General features: G+C 40.9%; 1 non-coding gene across 1 annotated transcript; it reads left to right on the forward strand.

Annotated features, from left to right (window-relative positions):
* The first annotated feature begins 11,660 nt into the window (after nt 1-11,660).
* On the forward strand, nt 11,661-11,732 carry TRNAC-ACA (transfer RNA cysteine (anticodon ACA)). Its single transcript has one exon. It is a non-coding gene; the product is annotated as a tRNA-Cys (tRNA).
* Nucleotides 11,733-12,270: the final 538 nt, after the last annotated feature.

Genomic DNA, 12,270 nt, shown 5'->3' on the forward strand with positions numbered 1-12,270 from the left:
GTCGATGTGTGGGAATTTCCCGTCCAAGACATTTGCAAGGAACTGGGGCTGGTCAGGGTTGACCCTCCACATCCCACAGGAGGGCGCTCAGGACATTCTTCTGTCCAGTGCCCCGCTTTCTGACAAAAGCACATTGGTTCAGGCCCAGGAGGCTTCTGGGCGGTCTGTCCAGCCATCTTGGCCCTGCAGGGTCCCCTCGAGGTGGTGGGTGAATCACAGCAGTTAAGATCTGTGGGTTTTTTGTTTTTGTTATTAGCCTCTTATCTTTATTGGCCCCTTCTGTTAAGTCTTGGCTGTTACAGACCTTGAATGCCTCCTCTACCAAGGTTGACAATGGGGTTTGGGGCCTAGCCTTAAGCTTTCATAATTTTCTCTGAATGTCAGGAGTAGCATGGCTGATAAAAAATGCCATAGCCAATAGTGTCTCCCCCTCTGCATCAGGGTCTGTACTGGTTTGAAGGCCCATCTCCCTCTCAGAAAGATTGCAGATTTTCATCTTTTTCCTTATACCTTATCTTGTACCTTATCATAATTTACAAGCTTCACCATACACCTTTCATTCCTTCTGATAGGCAAGTAATATAAAATCTCATCCAAGCCTGGACTACACAGTCTTCATAGTTCCAGTGTGGATCATGTTCTGGGATCACATCCCCACCTGTCTAATGAATCTGATGTGGATTGGTGGTCAGTAGGTCAGTGTGTTCCCTGGCCTTTCTCAGTATAGGCTCCTTTTCATTCGGGGTGCAACAGTGGTCCAGGATAGCCATGATGTCCTGCCAGTTGAGAGAGAACATCAACCCTGGATAAGAGCATCCCTGAACTTGTCAGAGTTCTCTGGGAAACTGGCAAACCTCTCCTTACAGATAAACCCAGTTAAAGATCTCCTTTTGGGATGTTCCAGAGGTCCCTTGAAGCAAAAATTGTAAAAGCTTAAAACACCTGGTCAGAAAGAATCATGTTAATAGGTTTCTGTGAAACAATGCTTACTCCTTGAGCTAAGGTAGGGAAAAAATAATCAAAGGTAAATATAGATCACTTAAAGGCACAGGAACTCATACAAACTGTTATCAAAAGTAGCATTCCAGAACCATTTTGTTTCTCTTATGAGAAAGAGAAGCCAAATTCAGTCTTGCATCAGCCTACTCGTAATAAAAATCCATTTACCTAATTAAATATAATCCACCCTTAGAAAATCGTGACCACATACAAAATTCTTTTTCTCAATATTACTCTTCCACAAACCTTCTGCATCTTTTTGTAGCCATACTTTGCCTTTATTCTTTCCCCATTCAGAAAGCAGAGTAGGACAAAATCACCCTTTTCCCTTCCAGCATAATATATTTCCATTCCTCATACCTTGTTTTATGAAAATATGCATCTTACTTTTCTTTATTGTTCAGTTGTGTCTGACTCTTTGCAACCCCATGGACTGCAGCACACCAGGCTTCCCTGTCCTTCACTATCTTCTGGAGTTTGCTCAAACTCATGTCCATTGAGTAGATGATGCTATCCAACCGTCTCATCCTCCGTCGCCCCTTCTCCTCCTGCCCTCAGTCTTTCTCAGCATCAGGGACTTTTCCAATGAGTTGGCTCTTCGCATCAGGTCGCCAAAGTATTGGAGCTTCAGCTTCAGCATCAGTCCTTCTGATGAATATTCAGGACTGATTTCCTTTAGGATTGACTGGTTGGATCTCCTTGTAGTCCAAGGGACTCTCAAGAGTCTTCTCCAACACCATAGTTCAAAAGCATCGATTCTTCAGTGCTCAGCCTTGTTTCTGGTCCAACTCTCACATCCATATATGACTACTGGAAAAACCATAGCTTGGACTATATGGACCTTTGTTGGCAAAGTCTCTGCTTTTTAGTACAGCCTCTAGGTTTGTCATAGCCTTTCTTTCAAGGAGCAAGCATCTTTGAATTTCATGGCTGCAGTCACTGTCTGCAGTTTTTGGGGCCCAAGGAAATAAAGTCTATCACCATTTATATTTTTTCCCCATCTATTTGCTGTGAAGTGATGAGACTGGGCACCATGATCTTAGTTTTTTTAATGTTAAGTTTAAGCCAGCTTTTTCACTCTCCTCTTTCACCCTCATCAGGAGGCTCTTTAGTTCCTCTTCACTTTCTGCCATAGTGTGGTACCATCTACATATGTGAGATTGTTGATATTTCTCTCAGCAATCTTGATTCCAGTTTGACCTGTATCCAGCCTGGCATTTCCCATGATGTACTCTGAATGTAAGTTAAATAAACAGAGTGACAATATACAGCCTTGTTGTACTCCTTTCCCAATTTTGAACCAGTTCATTGTTCCATGTCCAGTTCTAACTGTTGGCTTCTTGACATGCATACAAGTTTCTCAGGAGACAAGTAAGGTGGTCTGGTATTCCCATGTCTTTAAGAATTTTCCACAGTTTGTTGTGATCCACACAGTCAAAGACTTTGGCGTTGTCAATAAGGCAGAAGCCAATTTTTTCTGGAATCCCCTTGCTTTTTCTATGATCCAACAGATGTTGGCAATTTGATATCTGGTTTATCTGCCTTTTCTAAATTCAGCTTGAACATTTGGAAGCTCATGGTTCACCTACTGTTGAAACCTAGCTTGAAGGATTTTGAACATAACCTAGCTAGCATGGGGAATGAGTGCAATTATATGGTAATTTGAACATTCTATGGCATTGCCTTTCTTTGGGATTCGGATGAAAACTGACCTTTTCCAGTCCTCTGGCCACTGCTGAGTTTTCAAAATTTGCTGGCATATTGAGTGTAGCACTTTCACAGTATCATCTTTCAGGATTTGAAATAGCTCAACTGGAATTCCATTACCTCCACTAGCTTTGTTCATAGTAATGCTTCCTAAGGCCCACTGGACTTCACACTCCAGGATGTCTGGCTCTAGGTGAGTGATCACACCATTGTGGTTAACTAGTTCATTAAGACCTTTTTGTATAACTCTTCTGTGTATTCTTGCCACCTCTTCTTAATCTCTTCTGCTTCTTTTAGGTCCATACCATTTCTGTCCTTTATTGTGCCCATCTTTGTATAAAACATTCCCTTGGTATCTCTAATTTTCTTGAAGAGATCTCTAGTCTTTCCTATTTTATTGTTTCCGTCTGTTTCTTTGCATTGTTCATTTAGCAAGGCTTTCTTATCTCTCCTTGCTATTCTTTGGAAATCTGCGTTCACATGGGTATATCTTTGCTTTTCTCTTTTGCCTTTTGCTTCTCTTCTTTTCTTAGCTATTTTTAAGGCCTCCTCAGACAACCATTTTTCTTTTTTGGATTTCTTTTTCTTGAGGATGGTTTTGATTATCACCCCCTGTACAATGTTGCAAACCTCTGTTGATAGTCCTTTAGGCACTATGTCTATCAGATCTAATCCCTAGAATCTATTTGTCATTTCCACTGTATAATCATAAGGGATTTGATTTAAGTCATACCTGAATGGCCTGGGATTTTCCCTACTTTATTTAAGTCTGAATTTGGCAATAAGGAGTTCATAATCTGAACCATAGTCAGCTTGGGAGCTGACTTGTTTTTGCTGACTATATAGAGCTTCTCCATCTTCGACTGCAAAGAATATAATCAATCTGATTTCAGTATCAACCATCTGGTGATGTCCATGCGTAGTGTTGGCTTATGTTGTTGGAAGAGGGTGTTTTCTATGACCAGTGTGTCCTCTTGGCAAAACTCAGTTAGCCTTTGCCCAGCTTTATTTTGTACGCCAAGGCCAAACTTGCCTGCTACTCCACGTAACTCTTGACTTGCTATTTTTGTATTCCAGTCTCATATGATGAAAAGGACATCTTTTTTTGGTGTTAGTTCTAGAAGGTCTTGTAGGTCACCATAGAACCATTCAACTTCAGCTTCTTTGGCATTAGTGGTTGGGGCTTAGACTTCAATTACTGTGATATTGAATGGTTTGCCTTGGAAACGGATAGAGATCATGCTGTCATTTTTGAGATTACATCCAAGTACTTCATTTTGGACTCTCTTGATGACTATGAGGGCTACTCCATTTCTTCTAAGGGATTCTTGCCCACAGTAGTAGATATAATAGTCACCTGAGTTAAATTCTCCCATTCTGGTCCATTTTAGTTCACTGATTCCTAAGATGTTGATGTTCCCTTTTCCATCTCCTGTTTGACCATATCCAATTTACCTTAATTCATGGACCTAACACTAGGTTCCCATGTGATATTGTTCTTTACAGTATCAGACTTTACTTTTACCACCAGACACATCCACAACTGGATATCACTTCTGCTTTGGCTCAGCTTTTTCATTCCTTTATTCCACTCTTCTCCAGTAGCATACTGGACACTAACTGACCCAGGGGGGTTCATCTTTCAATGTCATATCTGTTTTGCCTTTTCATACTGTTTATGATGGTTCTCAAGGCAAGAATGCTAAAGTGGTTTGCCATTCCCTTCTCCAGTGGACTATGTTTTGTCAGAACTCTCTACCATGACCCATCTGTCTTGGATGGCCCTACATGGCTACTTTCCTTAAGCAACCATGAACTGTCCTTTACATTAGCATTCTGTAAATTGGTAAAGAACATGTTAAGGTGTCACCAAACATCTTTAGTTTCTCTCTCACAAGAAGACAAAGGTAGGCAAATTTAGCCCTATTTAGCAGTTAATGTTCTAGTATTTTATCTTATTTGAAATGGCCTGAGTGTTCAATTAATTCCTATTATTTAACTTAATTTAGTTTCAAATTTATTAATACCAAAATTTGGAGAGACTGTTTTAGATACATGTTTCCAAGACATAATTATTCCTATAGAGTTTACCAATATTCTTATTCCAGTTACATTTATTTATAAGTTTAATCATATCATGTTATTTTCCATGTGGATAGATTTTTATGACAGAAATAGTTTATACTTACTGACTTCCAGAAACCCTAGGTGTTATGAAAGTATCATACTTAATGTTGATGGCTAGAGATAGACAGGTCTGTAGTAATTAAACCCACAAGTTTAGGTTAGACAAGTTAATTTCTATAGAATAAGAGATCTCATAGTTTTACCACTTGAGTTTAAAATAGCCCTTTTTGATCCCCCTCAGTCACCCTCAGTCTGGGGGTGGCCTACAGATGAAATCAGATAGTTCCTGAAAACCCAGGCAGAACAGTTACATTGCAAGCTGAGAGGAGAGAGAGATGCAAGCTCCTGTCTTTTCTTTTTGTTCTTTAAAATCCCGCTAAGTAACCCAATGCCGGAGTCTCAGGCAATGTGGGCTATGTTTGTATTCCAAGGCTTAAGTGCGCCACCGTACCCACAATGACAGTAGAGACTTGCAAGAGCACTTGAACAGACAAAACTACTACACAAAGATATCAATCACAAAACTTGGACACAAACAAGAACTTTTCAGGATAAAGGTGTTCGGAGTGCAGGTGTGAAGACAATGGAAGAGGTAAAGGGAGGAAGGACAGAAAAGACTGAAAAAGAGAAAGAGAGATTGCCATGTCTATTCAGACACTAACCTGAGCACTTTCAGAAAGGGGCAGTGAAGGAGGGAGCACCCTTCCACTGCCCACCGGGGTGATCAAGCCCAGAAACCAGTCAGTTGTCCGTTGTCTGTAGAACAACCCGTAGACGGGACTCTCACCCATGTGTACACCACTGTGCAGAAATCTGCCACTTGAGCCTGTTCCCAGTGGGACTTCTCTTGGTGGCAGGAAAATAAAGGTGAGAATATTGGGACAACTACACTTCCAAGCATTACATGATATGAGGTTTAAACCTCTCTCACCTTGTAAATCTCCACTCAGCACTGGACCAAGGTCTGACTGGTGTGAGGCAAGCCTCTCCTCTGCTTGTCACTCACTGCTGGCCAGAAGGTGCAGGTCTCACAAGCTGAGAGGAGTGATGCTGTTGTGGCTCAATGTCCGCTCTCTCAGATGGAGAGGATAGAAGCAAGAGGGGACAGAGAGAGGAGAGGAGAGAGAAGTAGATTTCAGGAAAGGGAAAGGGACAGAGGGGAAAAGAAAAACAGTGAGGAAGAAAGGACAAAGGGGAGGGGCCAGAGTTGCCTGAATGTGGGTTCTGAGGCTGCCAGAGGCCAGGAAGGCAGACTTAGCAAACGTGGTGACACTGAAACAAGAGGTTCAGGTGGCCGCTTGTCACCCACGGGGAAACTGCATGCTACGTCCCGTAGGTCCCAGATCCTTTCCACAGAAGGGGGCAACTGCCCCACTCTGGGCACCATGTAGTATGTTACTGACTAGGGTTCTTGGCCTTCCCCAGTCAGTAGAAAAAAATGACTAGAAGCCAGACAAGAAATTTAGACAAGGCTTGACTGGGCCCCCTGCTGCAGCAGAGGGGAGTGAGACAAACAACAGGTTCCCTTGCTTGCTTGCTCCCTGAGCGGGGTAAGCTTGTTCCTCATATGGGATGAGGGTAGGGGCATGTCTAGGGTCCAGGCCAGCAGGGTGGCTTGGGTGGTTTGCCCACCCCTTAGGTGGTGGTGTGTGCAGGGGCCATACGCAGTACCCTGCTTTTCTCTGGGCTCTTCAGAAGTGGCAGCTGGATTTTTTGGTCTCTGTATCCTTTGTCCAGAATTTGCCCCAACTGCGCATATATGAAGTTATTTTTAGTCCCATACAATTTCTTTGTATTTTGTTGCTTGAGGAGAGGTGTGTCCAGGCGAAAGCATTCCAGCACTGCCGCAAAGGTGCCATGTCCCAGGCCTGTCTCAGTGTTAGTGCCCTTGCTGAAAATCAGGTGACCACAGTTACATGGGTCTATTTGTGGACTCTCAATTCTATCACATGTATCTATGTTTATCCTTTTGCTATTACTAGACCATCTTGATTATTGTGCTGCAGCTGCTGCTAAGTCATGTCAGTCATGTCTAACTCTGTGCGACCCCGTAGACAGCAGCCCAACAGGCTCCTCTGTCCCTGGGATTCTCCAGGCAAAAACACTGGAGTTGGTTGCCATTTCCTTCTCCAATGCATGAAAGTGAAAAGTGAAAGTGAAGTTGCTCAGTTGTGTCTGACTCTTAGCGACCCCATGGATTGTAGCCTACCAGGCTCCTCCATCCATGGGATTCTCCAGTGGCTTTGTACTGAATTCAGAAATTGGGAAGTGTGAGACTACCAACCTTTGTTCTTTTTCAAGATTGTTTTGGCTAATCTGAATCCTTGAGCTTCCACATGAACTTTAAAATCAGAGTGTCAATGTCATTAAGGCAGCTGGAGTTTTGATGAAGATTGAGTTAAATCTGTACATTAATTTGGGAACTTTCAACATCTCAGTTTTGAGACTTTAAATCCATGAACGTGAGGTACTCTTCCATTTAAGTATTTCTTTTGATGATGTTTTCTAGTTTCTGGGGTACAAGTTTTGCACTCTTACATTAAACTTATTCCTAAGAATTCTTAGTACTGTCAAATAGAAGAATGTTCTGATTTTATTTCTTTGGATGGTTCCTTGTTAGTATATAAACATACAATTGACTTACTATATTCTGCAATCTTGCTGAACTGGTTTATTAGCACTGAAACTTTTTGTGTGACTTGTTTCAGATTTTGATACATAGAATCATGACAACTCCAAGTAGGGTTTTATTTCTTTATAGTTTTAATATTTTTACTCTTAATAGTCCTAGTTAAAGTAAAAAAATTAAAAATAAAGATATTCAGTAAAAAAAAAAAACAAAAAACTTCAGTACAACATTGGTAATACATAACAAGAATGAACATTCACATTTGATTGGTTCTTGATCTTTAGGGGGAACTGCTCTCAGCCTTTCACCATTAAGTATGAATTTACTATAGGTTTTTCATAGACTCTCTCAGGTTGAAGAGATTCCTGTCTGTCACTGTTTTGTAGCATCTCTCTATGATGAAAGATTGAATTTTTGCCTAATTCTTTTTATGTGTATCTTGATATCATATTTGTCCTCTATTAATATGGTGTATTAGATTACTTTATTATATGTTTAACCCATTTTGTATTCCTGAGAAATCATTTATCAACAGTTTATACTTTTTTATGTTATTGGATTTTGTTTGCCAGTACTTTATGGATTTTTGCATTTATAGTCAAAAGGGATATTGATCTTTCTTATGATAACTCATTTTTAATACACCTTACTCCTTGGAAGAAAAGTTATGACCAACCTAGATAGCATATTGAAAAGCAGAGACGTTACTTTGCCAACAAAGTTTCATCTAGTCAAGGCTATGGTTTTTCCAGTGGTCATGTATGGATGCGAGAGTTGGACTGTGAAGAAAGCTGAGCACTGAAGAATTGATGCTTTTGAACTGTGGTGTTGGAGAAGACTCTTGAGAGTCCCTTGGACTGCAAAGAGATCCAATCAGTCCATTCTGAAGGAGATCAGCCCTGGGTGTTCTTTGGAAGGACTGATGCTAAAGCTGAAACTCCAATACTTTGGCCACCTCATGCGAAGAGCTGACTCATTGGAAAAGACCCTGATGCTGGGACGGATTGGGGGCAGGAGGAGAAGGGGACGACAGAGGATGAGATGGCTGGATGGCATCACTGATTCGATGGACGTGAGTTTGAGTGAACTCCAGGAGTTGGTGATGGACAGGGAGGCCTGGCGTGCTGCGATTCATGGGGTCGCAAAGAGTCGGACACGACTGAGCGACTGGACTGAACTGAACTGAAGAGTAATGTGGGGCTTCCTTGGTAGCTTGGCTGATAAAGAATCCACTTGCAGTGCGGGAGACCCTGGTTCGATTCCTAGGTCAGGAAGATCCCCTGGAGAAGGGATGGGCTACCCACTCCAGTATTCTTGGCCATCCCTGGTGGCTCAGACAGTAAAGAATCCACTTGCAATGCAGGAGACCTGGGTTCAATCTCTGGGTTGGGAAGATCCACTGAAGGACGGCATGGCAACCTGCCTCAGTATTCTTGCCTGGAGAATCCCCATGAATAGGGGAGCCTGGTGGGCTTGCATGGACCTGGTGGGACCATGGGGTTGCAAAGAGTCAGACACAATTGAGTAACTAAGCACAGCAGAGTGATGCATTCATATTGTGGAATATGTGTTGAAAAATATTTTAAATTACTTTTTTTCCTATAATATGTAATGAAGAAATAAACACCCTTTTACCTGTGCTAAGTTGCTTCAGTAGTGTCCAGCTCTTTGTGACCTATGGACTGTAGCCCACCATGTTCCTCTGTCTATGGGATTCTCCAGGCAAAACCTGCTTACATACAAATTCATTTTATTTCTGTAGACTTCTAAATATAAGTCTGCTTAGCCAAAGTGTGTGTTCATTTTAAATTTTAATAAATATTTCAAAAAATGCAGCAATGTAGATATTTCTAGAAATGTAATTATGTACTTTCCCCAGTATAAGATACTGATATTTTAAATTTTTACCTAATGGGTCAAATATTTCTCATTATTTCAATTTTCCTAACATGTGCCAAGGTTGAACATTGTTCCCTAAGATATCTGCAATTTACCTGTCTTCTATAAACTGCCAGTTGCTTTCTTTTGTCTATTTTTAATTGGGTTTTTGTTCTTACTGATATAGGAGATTTTGCATATTAGTTTTTAATGTTTTGTCAGTGATGTTTTGCAGTTTTCTATATTTTTAATTATCTAGTGTGTCAACCCTTTATGCTCTAAGTTTTAGGTTTCTTTTGACCCATACCACCTCATGTACTCCAAAGTTATACAAATATGCTCTATATTATTATTTTTTAAATACTGCATTTACTTTCTATTGCTGCTGTAACAAATTACCATAATCCGTATCTCAGTCTTTATAGATGCTTAGAACATGCTTTTGACAAGTATTTGACAGAGGGAAGGAAAATACCAGGGCTTGGTTCTAAGGACTTGATATTGCTGCAAGGTCGAAGACCTTAGGAAGGAAAGGCACATGGGTGAACAGGTCTACTTCCTGAAGATTAGGGCTCTTCTGGGCAAACCTACCAAGAACCCATGGGATGCTTCAGCAAACTCCCTTGGCCTTCCAACTCTAGGGACTTCAGGGTCTTATTTCTGCATTTCCTTTCCCTTTATACACTGTTTCACATTTTTATTCTTTCCTTTACCATTTCTTTATTAAAGTATAGTTGATTTACAATATTGTTTCACATGTAAAGCAGAATGATTCAGTTATTTATTTTCTGGTTATTTTCAGTTACAGTTTACTGCAAGATATATACTTCCCTGTCCTATATAGTAAATTCTTGTTGCTTATCTAGTCCATGTATGATGGTTAGTGCCTGTTAATCTCATTCTCTTAGCTTATCACACCTCACTTTCCCTTTTCCCTTTGATAACCCTAAATTTGTTTTCTGTCTGAGTGATTCTGTTTCTATATACAGTTTTATTAGTATCATTTAGATTATATATATAAGTTATGCTATAAAATTTGTCTGACTCCCCTAAGTATAATATTCTCTAGGTCAGTCCATATTGCTGCAAATGGTAGTATTTCATTCATTCTTATGGCTGAGTAATACTGCATTGTATATGTAGTAATAGTACATCTTAAGCCAATCATCTTCTGATTGGCACTTGGGTTGTTTTCATGTCTTAGCTATTTAAATAGTGCTGCTATGAATATTGGGGTGTCTATGTCCTTTTAAATTAGTTTTCATCTTTTCTCGATATATGCCCATGGCTAGGATTGCTGGGATCATATGGTAGCACTGTTTTTAGGGACTTCCATACTATTTTTCATAGTGGTTGAACCAATCTTCACTACAACCAACAGTATAGAAGGGTTCCTTTTCTTCTACATCCTGTCCAACATTTATTTTTAGACTTCTTGATGATGGCCATTCTGACTGATGTGAATTGATGCCTCACTGTGGTTTTGACTTCCATTTCTCTAGAAATCAGTTTTGAACACCTCCATGTGCCTGTTGGCCATTGTATGTCTTCTTTGGAGAAATGTCTGCTCAGGTCTTATCTCAGTTTTTTACTGGATTTTTTCTGATACTAAGTTGTAGAAGCTGTTTGTTGGCTTGTCACATTATTGGCAAATATTTTCTCCAATTCCATAGATTATCTTTTCATTTCATTTATGGTCTCCTTTGCTGTGCAACAGCTTTTAATGTTTGATTAGTCCCCCCTTTTTTTTTCTTTTATTGCTTTTGCTTGGAGACTGATCTAAGAAAATGTTATTACAACTTAAAGTCAATTTTCGTTTATGTTTGTGTATGGTGTGAGAGTACTCTAACTTCACTGATATACATGCAGCTACCAACACTTGCTGAAGAGACTGTCTCTCTTCCATTTTGTGTGTTCTTCACTCCTTTGATAACTAGCTTCCTAGTTGGTGCAGCAGTAAGATATCCACCTTCAGTGCAGGAGACTTGTCCTGTCCTGGGTTGGAAGATCCCCTGGAGGAGGACATGGCAACCCACTCCAGAATTCTTGCCTGGGAAATTCCATGGACAGAGGAGCTTGGTGGGCTGAAGTTCAGGGGGTTGCAAAGAGGTTGTCTCTCCTCCACTGTACAGTCTTTCCTTCTTTGATGATTAACTGACCTTAAATGTTTGGGTTTATATCTGGGTGCTCTGTTGTGTTGCACTGAGCCATATGTCTGTTTTGGGGCCAATACTTACTGTTTTGTCATAGTGATGAGTATTGTCTGAAGTCTAGGGGAGGTTATGCCTCGTTCCTTCTTTGTTCTTTTTCCTATTGGGCTTCCCTGGTGGCTCAGACGGTAAAGCATCTGCCTACAATGCAGGAGACCTGGGTTCGATTCCTGGGTGGGGAAGATCCCCTGGAGAAGTAAATGGCAATCCACTCCAGCACTCTTGCCTGGAAAATCCCATGGATGGAGGAGCCTGATAGGCTACAGTCCATGGGGTCGAAAAGAGTCGGACACGACTGAGTGACTTCACTTTCACTTTCACTTTCTGGGTCTTCTGTGGTTCCATGTAAATTTTAGGATTATTTGTTCCAGTTCTCTGAAGTGTCATGGATATTTTAGTAGTTCATATAATATCTGCTCTGGCTAGTAGGGCAATTTTAACAATTTTAACTCTTCTAACCCAAGAGCACAGGATATATGTCTGTTTCTTTGAGTCATCTTCAGTTTCCTTTTCAATGTTCTATAGTTCTCAGCAATAGGTCTTTCACCTCTGCTGCTGCTGCTGCTAAGTCGATTCGGTCATGTCCGACTCTGTGCGACCCCATAGACAGCAGCCCACCAGGCTCCCCCGTCCCTGGGATTCTCCAGGCAAGAACACTGGAGTGTGTTGCCACTTCCTTCTCCAGTGCATGAAAGTGAAAAGTGAAAGTGAAGTCGCTCA

Source organism: Bos taurus, chromosome 1 (genome assembly GCF_002263795.3).
Source record: "Bos taurus isolate L1 Dominette 01449 registration number 42190680 breed Hereford chromosome 1, ARS-UCD2.0, whole genome shotgun sequence".
NCBI lineage: Eukaryota > Metazoa > Chordata > Mammalia > Artiodactyla > Bovidae > Bos > Bos taurus.